Source organism: Tachyglossus aculeatus, chromosome X1, assembly GCF_015852505.1.
Source record: "Tachyglossus aculeatus isolate mTacAcu1 chromosome X1, mTacAcu1.pri, whole genome shotgun sequence".
NCBI lineage: Eukaryota > Metazoa > Chordata > Mammalia > Monotremata > Tachyglossidae > Tachyglossus > Tachyglossus aculeatus.
This window is the reverse complement of record NC_052101.1, coordinates 81,480,207-81,486,206: the sequence shown is the minus strand read 5'-3', so window position 1 is coordinate 81,486,206 and position 6,000 is coordinate 81,480,207.

Below are 6,000 nucleotides of genomic sequence, written 5' to 3'. Positions count from 1 at the left end.
GGAATATCTTTCAGACCATTCAAAAAGAGCCTATTCTCTGGTTCACCTGTGTGGCTTTGATTCCTGTAAAGGGGAGCTTCAGAGAGAAAAGACAAATAACCTCAAATGCATTGCCTCCACTCCATCCCTTTTCCCGGCTGGTGAGCAGAATTTTCCATTAGTTGGAAAAACAGTCAAGTCTCTATTATACAGGAGTTGATGATCCACAAACCAGGTCTCTGGCTTCTGCTTCTTCTTTCTGCTCTCTTGACTTTTAGGCATTCCATTGCTCACTAGCACCTCCAGCAGAGGGAGGACGATGAAAAGGAAAGAAGAGAAATTCGCATCAGCCAATTTGGCTGCTTGTTAGCAGCCCAGGATCAAAACTGGGTCTGGGAGGAGGTTGGAACTACTGGCTAAAATGAGGTATTTGTATGATTGTTCATCTCAGTTACTCATGCTCTTCTGGATTCCCATTATGAGTTCACAAAGCACTGCTCTGGCTGGAGTTGGTTCTCTGGTCTTAATTCTCCATTTGTCTTAGAAAGTGCACTCAGTTCAGCCAGAATGCATGTTTTCATTATGCGCTTTGGCTAGAATGCGATGGGTGAATTAGGGAACATTCTTCTGACAACAGACGCCTGTCTGCATTCAGTGTAATGTGGTGTCAGAAGAAATGGTTGCGCACGTGAACCAGGGCTGCTATCACATAGCTGCAGAGCCCATAGTAGATTCTTTTTGCTCTCAAGAAATTTACCATTGAACCATCTTGGTTTGGGGGCTGCTTTTTGAAACACTCCAATGTGACCTTGATGTGTTTCAGAATTTGGTCAATTCAGCACTCTGCTTCATGTGTGACTGTCATGATCTGGTTGTTTTTCAGATCTCTATATCACACCATGATACAGTGTGGAGTTATGATGGAACCAGGAACCCCCTCTACAGACTGCAGACTATAAGCTCCTTGTGGGCAAGGACCACACCAACCAACTCTGTAATAGTGTACTCTTGCAATCGCATAGTACAGTGCTCTGTATACAGTAAGTGCACAATACATACCATTGATTGATTGACTGATTACAGGCTCCAACATAAACAGTGAATGGGATGTAGCACTGCTCGCTAGGTAGCCATCAAGACACTAGCCTTAGCTAGATGATATCTGCAAGACTGTTTCAATGAAAATGACTCAGAGATCAAATGATTCCTTGCAGTAAAATAAGCAATGCCTCAACACTATACATCTGTATATATATATATATATATATATATATAGATACACTATATATAACGATTATGGTATTTGTTAAGTGCTAAATATGTGCCAGGCACTGTACTAAGCACTGGGGTGGATACGAGCAAATTGGGTTGGACACAGTTCCTATCCCTCATGGGGCTCACGGTCTCAATCCCCATTTTACAGATGAGGTAACTGAAGTTAAGTGACTTGCCCAAGGCCACACAGCAGACAAGTGGTGGAGTTGGGATTAGAACCCATGACCTTCTGTCTCCCAGCCTCATGCTCTATCCTCTACGCAATGCTGCTTCCCATCTATATCTGTCCTTCATTCATGAACATGACATTACTGATGGTGATAATCTATCCATGCATTACATTCCATGTTTCAGCAGGAGCATGACTGATGGGAATTATTATTATTATTATGCACTTACTACATGCCAAGCACTGTTCTAAGCACTGGGATAGATACAAGTTAATCAGGATGGACACAGTCCCTATCCTACATGTGGCTCACAGTCTTAATAGAAGGAAGTAGGAGTTAATCCCCATTTTACAGATGAGGTAACTGAGGCAAAGATAAATTAAATGATTTTCCCAAGGTCATACAGCAGACACGTGACAGAACTGGGATTAGAACCCAGGTCCTCTGACTCTCTGATCCATCTCTTCCCACTAGACCACGCTGCTTCTCAATGAGAGTACGAGTAGTGCTATGCAAATCACTATCACTTTAATAAATTCCTTTACACAGGTTCTCTGTTTTGAGGACTGAGACTCATCTAGACTTTTCAGTGCGAGAGTTCATCATCTTCATCATCATCATCATCGTCATCAATCCATGTGTATGGATGTGGCTGAAAAGCATAGCATGCAATCAGCAATCATTTCCATCTACTCTGCATGTAAAGATCATGCCCTCCTGTGCTGATGCCTATGCCTCCATACCGGCCTGTCTCTCTGTTTTTAAGACTCTCTCTTGGTATTCTGATTTTAGCAAAGCTGCTAACCCCCTCTCTCTCTTCCCAACCCTCACCATACACAAATGCTCCCCACCTGAGTAGTGGTTACCCCTCATTCATTCATCCATTCAATCATATTTATTGAGCGCTTATTGTGTGCATTGCTCTATCTCAGTCCATTCCATTCTCAGTTCATTGCTCTTTCTCACTGTTTGACCCTGTGCTTCATTAGGTCTTTAAAATGATTATTCTGCAGATGTTTGATTATTCTGCTCTCATCCCTTCTCTTCACAGCGAAGCGAGATTGCGTGAACAATGACTTGATGATGGTGAACTGAATGAATTCCAGAATCTCATTGCTTGTATCGCTCCAAGTGTTTGATGTTGAGTGTGGTTAATAGATGATGCTGGATGTCTTTGCTGGCTGTGTCTTTTGTAGTACAACCAGGTCTTACAGACATAAAGAGGGATAGATGTCCTCTTAGCTTTAATAATAATGATAATGATGATAATAATAAGAATAATAATAATTGTGGTATTTGTTAAGCACTTACTATGTGCCAGGCACTGTACTATGCATTGGGTAGATACAAGTATATTAGGTTGGACACAGTTCCTGCCCTACAAGGGGCTCACAGTCTCAATTTCCATTTTGCAGATGCGGTATCTAAGGCACAGGGAAGTGAAGTGACTTGCCCAAGGTCATACAACAGACAAGTGGTAGAGCTTGGATTAGAATCCATGACCTTCTAATTTCCAGACCCGTTCTCTATCCACTACACTATGCTGTTTCTCAACCTTTATAGACTTTCAATTTAGAATGAAATGATGCCCCGTTATTGACAAATTCTTCGAATCAATCTTCCATTAGCCATGTCAGTCTTTATAATTTTGTTTCTTATTTCTTTCTCTCTCTGCATTGTTGGATAGGTTAGCAGAGTTTGTTTACAGCATTAATTTCTGTGCTGCAGATGAAAATCTTTGGGTGTTTGTAAGGCTTTCTAGGTTTGGTCTGACACACAGTCTTGGTCTCCTTCAGGCTTATTTTTAGTTCATAGCACTTATGCAATGTGATTCAAAATCAGCTGCATGTAGGTACCTCAGGATTACAGTCATCAGTAGCAGCAATCCCAGGATGACTGTTCCAAAGACTCTATGAAAGATTACACTCCCTGCCTGTTGAGTTGGAAGAGTTACCCAGTGGTCAGATGGATCATTTCACTCTAGCTTTTTTATGGTATTTGTTAAGCACTTACTATGTGTCAAGCACTGTTCTAAGTACTGGGGTAGATACAAGTTGATCAGGTTGGACACAGTCTCAATCACACATGAGGCTCACAGTCTAAGTAGGATGGAAAATATATACTGAATATCCATTTTACAGTTGAGGAAACAGAGGTGCAGAGAAGTCAAGGGGCTTGCCCAAGGTCACACAGCAGGCAATTGGCAGAGTCAGGATTAGAACCCAGGTCCTCTGACTTCCAGGCCCATGATTTTTCCACTAAGCCACGCTGCTTCCAAGTTCTTTGTTGCATCTTCAAGAATGGTGGTATAGATAAGCTAGAACAGGTCTGAGTCTACCACACAGTTCTGCTTTACTACTACAGAATGGGGAAAAGGTCAGTCAGGATGCCTTCAACTCTCACTTGACTGACCATATTGTAAGGGAGTAACCTACGGATCCTAGTGAACTTCTTAAGGCAGTTACATTTATGTAGCAGCTCCCAGAGTCTTAGTTTGCTAAGTGGTGTCAAGTCAATCGATCAATCAAAATGTATTTACTGAACGCTTACTGTGTGCAGCACACTGTATTAAGTGATGGGGAGAATACAGTGGAATTTAGGAGACATGATCTCTGCTCTCAAAGAATTTACCATCTAATGGGGGAGGTTGAGAAGGGAATGACAGACACTAAAATGAATTACAGATCAAGCAGCATGGCTTAGTGGAAAGAGCACGGGCTTCGGAGTCAGAGGTTGTGGGTTCTAATCCCAGCTCTGCCACTTGTCTACTGAGGCCACTTGTCTGCTTGGGCAAGTCACTTAACTTCTCTGGACTAAATTCCCTCATCTGTAAAATGGGGATTAAGACTGTAAGCCCCACATGGGACAACCTGATTACCTTGTATCTACCCCAGTGCTTAGAACGGTGCTTGGCAAAGAGTAAGCATTTAACAAATACCATCATTATTATTATTATTATAAGGTCTATGAAAACAGGATAGTGGTCTTAGGGAAGCAGCGTGGCCTAAGGAAGGAAGCCCAGGACTAAGTTAGATGATCTGGGTACTAGTTCCAGCTCCACCACTTGCCTGCTGGGTGACCTTGGGCAAATTACTTACCTTCTCTGTGCCTCAGTTCTCTGATCTGTAAAATGAGATTTAAAAACCTGCTCTCCCTCTCCGCTAGACAGTGAGTCCCTCGTAGGACAGAAACTGTGTTTGACCTGATCATCTTGTATCTACCCCAGTGCTTGGCACATAGTGAGTGCTTAACAAATGCTCCAATTATCATTATTGTTGTGCTCAATAAATATCATTTTGCTACCATCACTACAAAGTAGGTATATTTTCACTGAAGCTATTATCACTTTTACACAGCTCTGTCTGACAGGACATGTGAGAAGAATGGATGACAACAGAAGCAGCATGGCCTAGTGGTCTAGCATGGGCCCAGGAGTTGGCAGGACCTTGGTTCTAATCCCGGCTCTGCCCATTTGTCTGCTGTGTGACTTTGGCCAAGTCACTTAACTTCTCTGTGTCTCAGTTCCCTCATCTGTAAAATGGGATTAAGACTGTGAGCCCCACATGGGACATGGACTGTATCCAACTTGATTTGCTTGTTTCCATTCCAGTGCTTACTACAGTGCCTAGCACATAGTAAGCACTTAACAAATGCCATGAATAAACCAAAAAACAAACTGGATACCCAGACAGCTGCTGTATGGTGAGCTGAAATGAGACAACCAAAAACAAGGGGAGCAGTAGAAAAGCCTTGTGAGGATACAGTAAAGTTCAGCCTCCCACAATGTCACATCTTGACTAAATGTTGGGAGACTACATCAATCAAGAAAGGTGAGTGTCCTTTTAAGCAGAAGTTTTAAGAGTACTGAGTGACTAAGAGGTGAAAACAAAAAACAGCACCAGATGCTGGAAACGGAAAATGCATCAGCCCAACAGGGGAGGATCTTTGGGTTTACATGTGGTGGTCAGGACTTTCAAATGACTTTTTCAATTGCACTCTCACACACAGAAAAAGTTCACTGTCAGTGGTGTCAACTTCAAATACAGACAATTACATATTTCTAATAATGAACCAGAATCTCTCCCTGATCAGGCCCAAGAAGGAAAAAAGAGAAGATTTTGGTTTGGCAAGCTGACAGCTCCAAAATGAAACACCTGTATGTCAGCTCTTCCCAGCCCAGGGAAGGAGGCTCCTGCTGGGACATCTGTATTCCACCTGCTCCATCATCCACCTGGCAGGATTTGAGAGCTCATGGTAAAGAAAACTTTTCCCTTCAACTTTCTTCTTTCATCTGACAATTTTTCATCATTTTGAAGATACCAAATGTGGCCAATTCATCACTGGCAAAAGTCTGGAGAGTTCAGATTCTACAGCAGGCACCCCAGCCTCCCAAGGAGAATTAGATTCCTCACCTATTTCCTCATTTGCACCTCTCCTCACTCAATGAGTCCTCCAATTAGGTGCCCTCATGATGGAATCTCTGCAGGTGTCACTCTGAGATGAATATTCAGCAGGAGCCCTCAGCAGGGCCCAAAGAGGACTGTGGTGAGGCCTGGGAGCCTGAGTTGGCAGTAGG